The following is a 12,377-nucleotide window of genomic DNA, read 5'->3' as shown; positions in this document are numbered from 1 at the left end:
TTTTTGTTTTGTTTTGTTTTGGGGATGCGCTGGTAGTGCTTGGACACTACTCCAAATGATTCTGTGCTCAGGGGTTTCTTCTGATGGTGCTCAGGGGAGCAGCTGGTGCCAGGAATGAAACCAGGTCTTCTGCATAAAAAGAATGTGCTCAACCCTTTGAACCATCTCTTAGGCCCTAAAAACTATTTCTTTATCCACATTTACTTTTTATCCACTCAGTTCTGGTGATCAGTTGTGCAAGTTTAGGATCTCACACATTCAAGGTTAGAGCTCTACCACTGACCTACAACCCTGACTTCTAAAATTAAAATAATAAATTAATTTTAATTTTACTTTAGACAAATATGTCACTGAAATATAGTTTTTTGATGATGCCACAGCTTTCTATTATGTCTTGTTAAACCTAATAGACCTGAATGTTTTCAACTCTGATACACTTCTAGAAAGATATAATACCTTCCTTCCACTACGAGATCTGAATGAGCCATTGCATGTCTAGAAGGTGGAAAAGTATTAGGCCCCACTCAAGAACAGATACGGCTAGAGTGGATTGTCTAAATAAATGTGACAAGGGCATCCCAGACATGGACCAAGGCACAGGAAAGAAAGAAATGTTGTTCCTATGGGCATGTTTGTGCATACAGGATATGCATTTACACATACTTGCACACATATAAAATCCTGCAAAGAAAGTTGGATGAAAGATTGTTTACCTTACTGATACAAGACACACTTGTCTCATCTACCTTCTTTTCTAATTGAGGCCTTTTTGTAGACTCCACCCAAACCAGGTCACAGTTAACTTACTAAATTAACTTCAGAATGCATGAATGATTGGTTGCATTAAAAACTCTGATTATCTCTGACCATCTTTATATTTCAGCCATGAGTAAATCAGTATAGCCTGTAAGATTTCCCTTCAAGGAGAAAATGGGCAGGCAGCTAGCCTACTCATGCCTATTTACAATCTACTTCCTGCCACAGAAGGGTGTGAGTTCACAGTCTCTATGTGCTTAGTTGCACAACGACCCTTCTGGAGATGTGTGTTAGAAAAACTGAGTTCTGTGGAGCTACGGGACAGATCTGGACTGCCCTCTGAGGGTGTCCAGGAACCATCTCAGCAAACATCTGTTCCCTCTTCCCAGGAGTTGAGCCCACAGATACTGGAGTGGCCCCTTCTATGCCTCCTCTTCTTCAGAGCCCTCACCCAATTCATCAGAAATCTCTGATGTTTTTACCTTCAAATATACCCAAAATTCTGCACCTGATTCCCCTCCCTTCCCAAACAGCCCAACTAGCTCTCAGTCCCTCAGTGGGCTTTGCTCCTGGTCTGTGCTGTGAGTGGAAGTGGCTGTTCTTGTCCAGATGGTTGCTTCCAGTCTTAATGGTGAAGTCTCAGTCCCATCTTCAAACGAGGGTACCCAGACTGCTTTCTCCTGTCCAGACCCCTGCTGGGTAATTCAGTGCCTTTTCTTCCCATAGTCAAAGAATTGAATGAATGATGTTTGAATCTTATCCTTTCTTCTAGGTCTACTATTTCAGAACCCTTCCAGTGGGGAATGACCTTAAAAGTTTAAAATTGTTATGATCTGCTTCTCTATAAGGAAAAAAAAGCCATTGCTGACATCTACCTGAGGTGGTAGTGTGAGAACTTGGATCTGAGTAAGATCTTTGGTTCCTAAGGTTGATAGGTTGTAGACATTCCCTTCATTTTCTTGTTGATGCTTGTTGATTTTTTTCTTTTGCTGAGGGGATTGGGGGAGGGACACACCCAGCCATGCTCAGGGATTACTCATGGCTCAACTCAAGGATCACTCCTGGAGGTGCTCAGGTGACCGTATAGGATGCTAGGGATCTAATTTGGAGCGGCCATGTGCAAGGCAAGTGCCCTATTAGTGGTACTATTGCTCTGTCCTGAGTGGTTTCTTTTTTTTTCCTGATTGACTATATTTTCTCTCATGTATGTGGCTTCTATTTCTGGTTGTTTTGAAGTTCTGATTCAGGTGAGGCTTGTGTGGAACCAGCCTGCTGAGCTTCCTAAATTCCCCACTCATAGAATAAGGAACAAAGAAAATGATTGATGTATGCCACCCCATGTCAGGAGATTTGCGGCACAGCAATAGCCTCAAATATGTACCAGATTTGGGGATGGAGTGATAGTACAGTGGAGAGGGCATTTGCTTTGCACATGGCTCACCCAGATTTGATCCCCAGCATCCCATATGGTTCCCTAAAGCACTGTCAGGAGTAATCCCTGAGTGCAGTACCAGTAGTAACCCCGAGTATCTCCAAGTGTGATCCAAATATCAAATTCATTCATTCATTCATTCATCATCCTGTTATTCATCAATTGCCTCGAGCAGGTCCCAGTAACGTCTCTTTCATCCTAGCCCTGAGATTATATTCAAGGTTCTTTAGGAGAATGAGACCCATCATTGTTACTGGTATTTGGAATATTTGGTACGCCACGGGGAGTTTGCCAGACTCTGCCCTGTGGGCAGGCTACATTCGATAGCCTGCAAGTTTGTCCAAAGTAGGAATGAGATAATAAGATGTCAAAAAAAGATGTCCTGATAACATGTCGCGCGGCCGCAAATGCAGCCGCGTGGTTCCAGGAGCTGGATTTTATAGTCTCTGAGTCTTGGCCGCTGATGGGATTACACGGCGCCAGGGGGCCAGGTGGTGGGTGTGACCCCCTGCCTACTGGAATTTGGAGGATCTGGGTGGAGGATGCTCAGCTCCAATCCGAGTAGGCATGGAGATCTCGGCCCTGGAACCCGCGTGGCTTTGTTCCTCTGCCAGTACCTTCATGTGTGCGGAGAGTGGTCTCGGCATGGTGGTGGCTGGTCCTGGAGGTCTTCCACTGCTGGAGCCCTGGTCGGGGCGGGGAGGAAAGCTCAACCCGCTCCCCTCTAAGGGACCCCGGCAAGGAACAGCCAGGCACAGGGGCAGGAGACTGTATATCTGTATCTATAACTCTAGGTAGACAGGGATATAGATATTTGACTGAGTGCCTTGTTCTTAGAACTCTAAGTTTTTGGCAGGGGGCATACCTGATGGTGCTCAGGGCATTCTCCTGGTTCTGTTTCTTCTAAAGGTGTTCTTGTGGGGGTGGGGAGGACATGAGTGCATGTATCAAACCTGGACTTCCTGCTTGCAAACCATATGATCAGGCCATTGAGTTACTTTCCCCTCATAGTTCTTGTAGAATTTCAAAAAGTGTGTAAATTGAATAGCAAATTAAAATAATAAACTTTGACTTAATAAGAATCACTTTATTTGTAGGTTGAGACACAGTCGTTCCAGCTCAACACAGTGTTGGAGTGGTGGGAAAGGCCACCCTGGCATAATCCCTCTGTGATGTGTATCTGAGCCTGTGTGCCTGAGCTGTGCTAGTCTCGTGATGATACAATGATTTGCTCATTATTTTGCCTAGCCTTGATGTCATTTCTCATGGTTGTTTCTTGGCTAGAATGTATAATTGTATATTAGTTCCTGTTCTTAGGATAGTTCAGGGAACATGGCTTGGATGTGTTTTATCAAAGTGGCCACATACAAAGTGGCCCTCTGCTCCCTAACGGTCCCAAGTAACAAGTGGTTCATAAGGAACTCCAAACCTGATGAAGAGTTGCATTGTCTTCACTGAAGTGCAGAACATAATTTTTTTCTCAGGGGTGGGGGTGAGACAGGGTTACTCTCAGCTGTTCTCAGGAGATAATCCTAGCTCTGCACTCAGGAATCACTCCCCTCAGGTTCAGGGGATCATATAGGATGCCGGGGATGGAATCAGGGTCAGTCTTATGCAAAAAAGCGCCCTACCTACCCAAATCTTTTGTTCTTATGAAGAGCCAATAAAACTCTGAGTTCCTGTCCCACTCTCCAGTTTAAAAAGCATTGACTTGGGATCTCTTGGAGAAGATCAGATTTTAGAATACCAGGGATGGGAGTCTCGACATTTCCAGATCCCCAAATGCCTATGTGAAGTCCACACACTCAATCTCCTTTCTTGGACAACAAGTTCTTTTTTTTTAAATTTTTTAAAATTTTATTTTACTATTTTTTAAATTTATTGAATCACCATGATATGTTACAAGCTTTCATGTTTGGGTTACAATCACACAATGATCAAACACCAATCCCTCCACCAGTGCACATTCCTCACAATCAATATCCCCAGTACACCCCTCCTTTCTCACCCTCCCCCTGCCTCCATATTCCCCATAATCTCTATCTACTTTTCAGCATTATGGTTTGCAATACAGATCCTGAGAAGTTAGCATGCTTGGTTCTTTATCTACTTTCTGCACACATCTCCCATCCCGATCGATTCCTCCAGCCATTTTTTTCTTAGTGATCCCTTCTCTATTCCAGCTGCCTTCTCCCCTTTGCTCATGAGGCAGACTTCCAGCTATGGAGAAAGCTATCTGTCCCGTGTATCTACTCTCCTTAGGTGTCAGCCTCATGTTATGTTGTTTTATACTCCACAAATGAGTGCAGTCCTTCTATGTCTATTCCTCTCTTTCTGACTCATTTCACTTAGCATGATACTCTCCATGTCTATCCATTTATAAGCAGAGTTCATGACTTCATCTCTCCTGACAGCTGCATAGTATTCCATTGTGTAGATGTACCAAAGTGTCTTTAACCAGTCATCTGTTCTAGGGCACTTGGGTTGTTTCCAGATGTTGGCTATTATGAACAGTGCTGCAATGAACATATAGGTATGGGCAACCAGTTCTTTCTGACAGCCCATACCCTTGAGTGGGTTCCTGAAGTTGGTGGTGCTCCTATCTCACCCCTTTCACACTTCCATTCCCATAGGCAAGTGGGATCCCTAACTCTGAAGGATGCTCTCATCCAACTGGAAGAGACATGGGATGCTGAGACCCTGGAATGCAGGTACACTTGATAACAGTGGACAGGACCTCTCTCAAATATCACTTCAAGTACCATAATCTGCACTGTAGCACTGCACTGTCCTCCCATTGTTCATCGATTTGTTCGAGCAGGCACCAGTAACGTCTCACAACAAATTGTGAGACTTGTTACTGTTTTTGGCATATTGAATACGCCACGACTATCTTGCCAGGCTCTGCTGTGTGGGCGAGATACTCTCAGTAGCTTGCCAGACTCTCCGAGAGGGGCGGAGGAATCAAAGCCGGGTCGGCTGTGTGCAAGGCAAACACCCTACCCGCTGTGCTATCGCTCCAGCCCGAACATAAGCTACTTCATGGAATACCATGTTGGATGAGCAATACCAGTGTTGGTGTGTTAACACGTTTAAAATAAATCCTGGCAGCATGTGTGATGTCACTGAAATCTTGATGAGCAAAAATAGTAATTCCAGGTGAAATGATTCACCTGCTGACAAAGTGAATGTTACTCAACTTTGTTACCTTACTCAACGTTGTTAGCCTACTCTCAGTTGAAGGAAGTCTAAGCTGCAGTTAAACATTGAAAATAGTCATTTTTTAAAAAAAATCATGTTCCTGGTTCCTTCATCCTGCCCTAGATCTTGGGGCAGGACCTCCAGCTGACCTAGAAGTGGCACTTGGCAGTGTCCCTGTCTGGCTAGGCTTCCCTGGGGAGGGCCACCTAGTGCAGAAGCACCCCAGAGGGCTTCCCCCCACAAAGTCTCTTGGCCCTTTCACAATGGATCTAGGACCAGGTCACCTGTGTTCCCTTGTGTCTCCCGCATTGATTAGACATGGTGATGCGATAGGTTTGTGTATCACAGGGGCTGCCGCTCACCGGCTGAACCCCAGTGGATTGGAAACAGCTGGTGGCGACAGCATGGGCAGCCCTGGGGGCCCCACAGGCACAGATGCGTGCATAATCAAGAATTCCAGAATGGTGGGAAAAGTTGCCTTTTCAGGAAGCAGCAAGGCCCATGTGGCAGGGCAGGGGCTGGCTGCATACACACTGCATAGATTTGGCCTGGGGGGGTGCCCTTTGTGTGGGCATAGCAGTCCCTCAATAGAGCCAGGGCAGTACTTATAAGTCAATTCCCCCCCCCCCCCCCCCCACCAAATGAGGTGCAGAGCCATCCATTCACCACTCGTTGACGGGGCTGAAGACAGCACTCAGATTTCTAATAAGATCCGAAAAGGCATTGGAAGGGAGATAATAGAGAACAGATTGAGAATCAGGCTGAGGCATGCCAGGGATCAGAGTTCACGCAGCATTCTGGAAAGGAAATAAAGAACTCGTTTCTCGGCCCTGATTTTCACATGCCTGAGCTATGCAAGCAGATAAATATTTGTGGATCTCCTCCAGCTGCAGAAATTGTCATGGGAACAGGGGGAAGAATGTTCTGCATACCGGCTTCCCCAGGGCCCCTGCTTACCCCTCTGCTCACCCAGGCTCTCAGGAATTTATGTTTCCCAAAGGAGCATGCAGTGTACTCTGTCAGCTGCCCCCCCACCCCCCAGGCTTGGGACTCACCTCCCACCTTTGTGCTGCAGCCTGAGGAAGGAAACAACAGGTCCAGACACTTGGCTAAGGATACAGTGGCCAGCAGGACTAGAGGACAGCACCGTGTCTCAGGGTGCTGGTGGGGTGCTGTCAGCCCATGGTCCTCCTCTCAGGTAGGCTGAGTCAGGAGCTGCGTTTTGACCCTGAGTGAAGCCCAGTGTGGCATCTGCATCCGGGCATTTCATTTGCCCGTTGCTGATACTCTATCAGGTTAACCTGCTGATTGCCTCATGTTCCATGTTGTTTCAGTATTTGACATTATTTGACATGTGTAGATTGGCACTGGTCTATAGATGCATGGTTGAAAACACAAGTTTTCATAGCCTAGCTTCCCTTCCCTCATCTTCCTCCCCTCCACTCCCCTCCCCTTCCCTTCCTCTTTTGTTTTTTTTTGGGGGGGAGCGGGTTATTTGTTTGTTTGTTTGTTTGGGGGCCATACCCAGAGGTTCAGGGTTTACTCTTGGCTCTGTGCTCAGGAATTCCTCCGGGAGAGGCTAGGAGGACCACATGGGATGCTGAGGACCGAACTCAGGTCAGCAGCTGCAAAGTAAGTGTCCTAACTGGTGTACTGTCTCAAGCTCCACATTCTGACATTTCTCAAATCCAGACATTGCCAGCAGCGAGGAGGGGAATTGTGGAGTCTTGGCAAGAACAACAGTTCTACAGTTTATGCTGCTGGTGACACCAATAGAAGAAGTTGAATTAAAAGTTGGGTATCTCTGTGCTTGCTTCGGCAGCACATATACTAAAACTGGAACGATGCAGAGAAGATTAGCGTGGCCCCTGTGCAAAGATGACATGCAAATTTGTGACGCGTTCCTTATTTAAATAAAAAACAAGTTGAGTATCTCTAATACTGAAAGTTGCATCATGATGTGGCACTGAAAGAAAAAAATTATTTCCTGCACGTAGGATTTCCTGGTGTGTCCACTGCCCACTGAAGCAAAAAATTCAGGCATGCCTCTATGCCTGACCATGCTGCACCAGAACATGGAAATTCCTTCTTCAGCAGGTTGTTTTTGTTCTTTGTGATGTGTGCCTATCTCATCGGTGTGACCTGAGATCTCCTTGTTTTGATTTACATTTCCCAGATGATTAGTGATGCAGAGCATTTTTTAATATATCTGATGGCCGTCTGTATGTCTTCTCTGAGGAAATTTCTGTTTATCTCTTCCCTCATTTAAAACTTTATTTTATTATACTTATTTGTTTTGCTTTTAGACAACACCTGGTGAAGCTCAGGGGCCACTCCTGGCACTCCTCAGGGAGCTATATGGAATCCCAGGGATTAAACCCAAGTTAGCTGTGTGCAGGGCAAGTGTCCTACCTGCTGTATTATCACTCCACCCCTCCCCCACACACCCATTTTTTTATAGCACTGGGGTTTTTCTTTTTGAGGGGAGCCCATGTCCAGTGATGCTCAAGACTTACTTTTAGCTCTCTGCTTGGGATACTTCTGGTGGGGGTCAGGGGACCATATATGGTTCTGGCCCCTGGTAAGGCATCCCTGCCCCGCCACCCACCCATCCAGCATGCTGTCTCTCTGCTCCCTCAACTACAACTCTTTGGTGACCTCACTGGTCAGTTCCCTATCTTCTAGGATTGTTGTTTCAGCCTGTTGATTCATCTCTGAGATGCCCAGCACTCCCAAGATGGGGGGACTATGTGGTACCAGGGGCTATTACATGCAAAGCATGTGTTCCACCCCTTGAATAATCTTCCCAGCCCCTAATGTTTAAGTTTAGAAATTAATCAGATTTGGTCTCTATTATTTCCACTAAAATATATGCTCAATGAAAATAATAGATTATAAAGTAACATGCGTTTGAGTCAGATAGGTTCTCAATAGGCTGGAGTATATACTTTGCATGCAGGAACCCTAGAATCAATCCCTGACATCATCAGGTCCTCTGAACACCACTGGGAGCACCAAACTGGGAGATGTCCCTGAGTACTACCAAGGGTGGCCTCCAAGCCAAACTCTCTCTCTCTCTCTCTCTCTCTCTCTCTCTCTCTAACACACACACACACACACACACTTAAGGTGAGCTCCCCCTACTTAATAGCTGTTACTAAATGATAAGGCCCTCAACATTTTATAAGCAAGTGGTGTCAGGGTCAGAAAGATAGAGCAGTGTAGAGGGTGCTTGCCTTGTACATTGTCACCTTGGGTTCAATTCCTGGCATTCCATAGGATCTCCCCCACACCCCCATAAAGCACCTCCAGGAGTAACTCCTGTGTGCAAAGCCAAGACTAACCCTGAGCATTGCTGGGTGTTATCCCCGCACCCCTTCCCCAAAAAGAAGCAAAGGGGCCGGTTTTCCCTGTCCCCTGCTCTCTCTTCCAATACTCGCTTTCATCTGCATGTGGAATGTGGTTCTGAACTGAGAATCTGGCACTCCACCAAAGGCCTTTAAGGGGTTCTCCAATTCTTATTTCAGGGCTCCGAGGGCCCCTTAACACAGTTGGTACCACTGCATCACTGTCCTGATGTACATCGCTTCAAGGAATATGACCATATCTTGGTTTGGATTCTTGAGGAAGTTTGTTCTCTGTCCTCAGCTGAGACCCCCTTACCCACATTTCTTAAGATGTTTGTGAGTCTATTCACTATGTGGACCTTCTGTTGCCTGACTTTCTCCCTGTATTTCTTAAATCAAACAACCATGAAGCCCTTGTAATTCTTGTAATACGCCAGATGTTTGTTATGTAGTTTCATGTGACTCTACATGCAGCACCTTCTGGAATGTTCTCCCCATGCAGCCTCCTTACCTTTGCCAGTTAGCTCGCTCTCCGCTACCCTTATCATCCACTCCAGACATGCCTCTGCAGAGCTTTGGTCAGCATCTTGGAGAGACTCATTTCTCCTGATAGCACCTAGTCACTCCTCACACAGATCGTTACCATGTCGATACCCCTGACTCCGTCCTGGCACTCACACAGGGTTTATCTTCATTACAATATTTGCTTTAACATGAACTTCAGCCAATTCAAAATCAAGGATATTTTGCATATCTAACAGTTGGATTTTAGTGTCCCTTCTGACCTAGGAAATCTTCATTTTAAAGAAGATCAAGAAATAGAAGTTGGGAAAAGACATGTGTTAGCTTCAAAGACGGTTTTCTGTGTTATAAACCATGTGGCTTTATTAACTGTCCTCCTCCCACATGTGGCCAGGGGACATTATGTTCTTTTGAAATGGAATTAGGAGTCTTAAGGCATAAGACTGATTTTACATTTCCCACATTATTTGGCCTAAGAAATTTCTTTTACACCCTTAGAGGCTGCATAGGAAATGGAAAACACAGATTTGTTTTAGCCAAAAGTTATGGACCCCTGTGGTAGCACCAGGCCCAGGAACTTGCAGGTTCCTCCCAGAGATCAGAACCCAGTTTTCAGGCTAAAAGGCTCTAATTCTCTCCTGGACACGCCCACTCGTGGACACTCACTAGTGGTAAAGGGGAGGATTTATCAGAAGACTCTTGGCAACCTTCCGCACTCCTCAAGGTATCCTTAGGGTCAGAATGGCTCTGGTAAGTATTGAAAAATTTCTTGTTTTTGTTTTGGGGTCATACTGGTGATGCCTAGGGGTTACTCCTGGCTATGCATTCAGGAACCACTCCTGGCAGTGCTTGGGGGACCATATGGGATGCGGGGATGGAACCTAGGCCAGCTGTATGAAAGACCTACTTACTTACTGTACTGTCTATTGGTCAGGCTCCAGAACTGGAACATGCTTGTGGCTGAGCGAGCAGCAGATGACAGCTGAACCTTTGGGCTGTCCATAACAGAGTTCCCAGGATGATACAGATTAATTTATTATATGTGAAGGGAAGAACTAATTCTGATTATTTAGCACTGTCCAGTAAACTCACCCTTACTTAGATGAATGTTTCCATGGTTCTTGTACCTCGTTTTCATGAAGGTTCCCAACAAGACCTATCTTTTGGTTTTCACACTCCTGTGGGGTTTCCTCCACCAGGATCCTAGTTGGTCTCTTTGGCCTTTGGGGTAAAGTATAATCAAGGGCATCACTTACTTAACTACATCTGCAATTAGGTCAGAAAAGAAGTATTCTGTCACTGTTGGCTCCGCTATGCCCCCATCCTTTCTACACTCTCCCAGATCTTTGCATTGAGGAAAGTCGGTGTCATTTCATGAACAGCTTCACAGATTGGCCCACCCGGGGAGAATGGAGGTCTCAGGACAATAGTCAATATGGTACTGATGCCTGAACACAAAGTTCCAATTCAAGTCCTCCAACCAGTCAAGCCTTCGGATTAGGCCAACTGACTGAAAACTTGTGAGTGAGCCAGAAATATTGTATACACTCCTGAGTGCTGATCTCAGGGAAAGTGCCAAGTCTTGGACCAATGCTATCCAGCCTTTATATAACTAACACAGTCATGTGAAAAATGCTGGTGTTTGTGTATTAAGGCGTATCAAAACAGTTGGCCATGAGATTATTGTGATGAGTCTTTCCAAAGAGTGAAAATTCGATTGAAGAAGACTGGCTTCTTTCTCAAAGATCACAAGAGATCTGTGTACCTGAAGCCATTCCAAAGTTCACCTTCAAGATTAGGACCATGGAATGTGTGTGTGTGTGTGTGTGTGTGTGTGTGTGAGAGAGAGAGAGAGAGAGAGAGGAGAAAGAGAAATTTCTCTTAGTTTTTATTAAAATCTCATGGCAGGCTGGGTGTGTGGCCTGCTATTGTTCATTAAACTATGGGTTGACAAGCTCTCAAAGTCAGGAATAAGTTTGGGGTGGGAACAGGCACAGAGCAGAAAATGTCTGTGGTGTGAATGTGGAGACCAAGGCAGACACAGCTCCCTGCAGTGATGAAGGACTTACTGGTGACGTATGCGTACCATAAAACCGATTATGCATGGTCATTAACTTGAAACATAACTCAGCAAGTGCTATGACTGATGTTAGTTAATCATGAAATATTCAGATTAAAGCTTCTATTCTCTTACAATGAAAAGACCTGAAGCCATGACCAATTGCAAAGGTTCTGGTTTCTGTTATGAAGTTCATCCTGGGATTCAAATTAAGAAGGAATCATTCCTACCAAAGTTCATAAAACTGCCTTAGTTTAAGATTGAAATTGAAAACAAAACTAAAGACCTGGAGGCCTGGCTTATTTCTCTTATACCTCCCCCACTTTCCTTGACTCTCCCACACTCTCACCCCAAATATATATTCTGAGAGAGTCTCATTTTTTCTTAAGAATAAGGAAGTACATAAAGGGGGATTTTTCGTGTACATGAAGTAGGAACCATAGTTTCAAACTAAAAGCTTCAGTATTTTGTTCTTACAATAATGAAATTGGAATCACCCTGAAAGGGGGCTGTTGGGGTAAAAATAAGTCCCTGCCAGTTAATGTTTAAGAGCTAGTCTAAGTACGGAACCCGGACTACAAGAATTAAACTTAAAATGTGTCTGTTAAGAAGACAGGCTAACACGCCACTGGCCGAGCAAGTGAAAACAGAGATAGATAAATGGGACTATCTTAAACTAAGAAGCTTCTGCAACTCAAAAGAAACAGTGACCAAAATACAAAGACAGTCTACAGAATGGGAAAGAATATTCGCCGAATACACAACTGACAAGGGGTTGATATCAAGGATATACAAAATACTGGTTGAACTCCACAAGAAGAAAACATCCAACCCCATCAAAAAATGGGGCAAGGAAATGAACAGAGACTTTCTCAAAGAAGAAATCCGAATGGCAAAAAAGCACATGAGAAAATGCTCTACATCATTAATCATCAGGGAGATGCAGATCAAAACCACAATGAGATACCATCTCACACCTCAGAGACTGGCCCACATTCAAAAGAACAAAAGCAACCGATGCTGGCGAGGATGTGGCGAGAAAGGGACACTCCTTCACTGT

The 12,377-nt window shown here is 45.0% G+C and overlaps 1 non-coding gene across 1 annotated transcript; it reads left to right on the top strand.

Moving 5' to 3' along the window:
* Positions 1 to 7,195: 7,195 nt before the first annotated feature.
* On the top strand, positions 7,196 to 7,302 carry LOC130036273 (U6 spliceosomal RNA). The gene has a single exon (XR_008794326.1). It is a non-coding gene; the product is annotated as a U6 spliceosomal RNA (small nuclear RNA).
* Positions 7,303 to 12,377: the final 5,075 nt, after the last annotated feature.

This window comes from Sorex fumeus, unplaced genomic scaffold (genome assembly GCF_029834395.1).
Source record: "Sorex fumeus unplaced genomic scaffold, SorFum_2.1 ptg000063l, whole genome shotgun sequence".
Taxonomy (NCBI): Eukaryota; Metazoa; Chordata; class Mammalia; order Eulipotyphla; family Soricidae; genus Sorex; species Sorex fumeus.
Note: the sequence above shows the minus strand (reverse complement) of the source record. Positions and strands in the feature narration are given on the sequence as shown.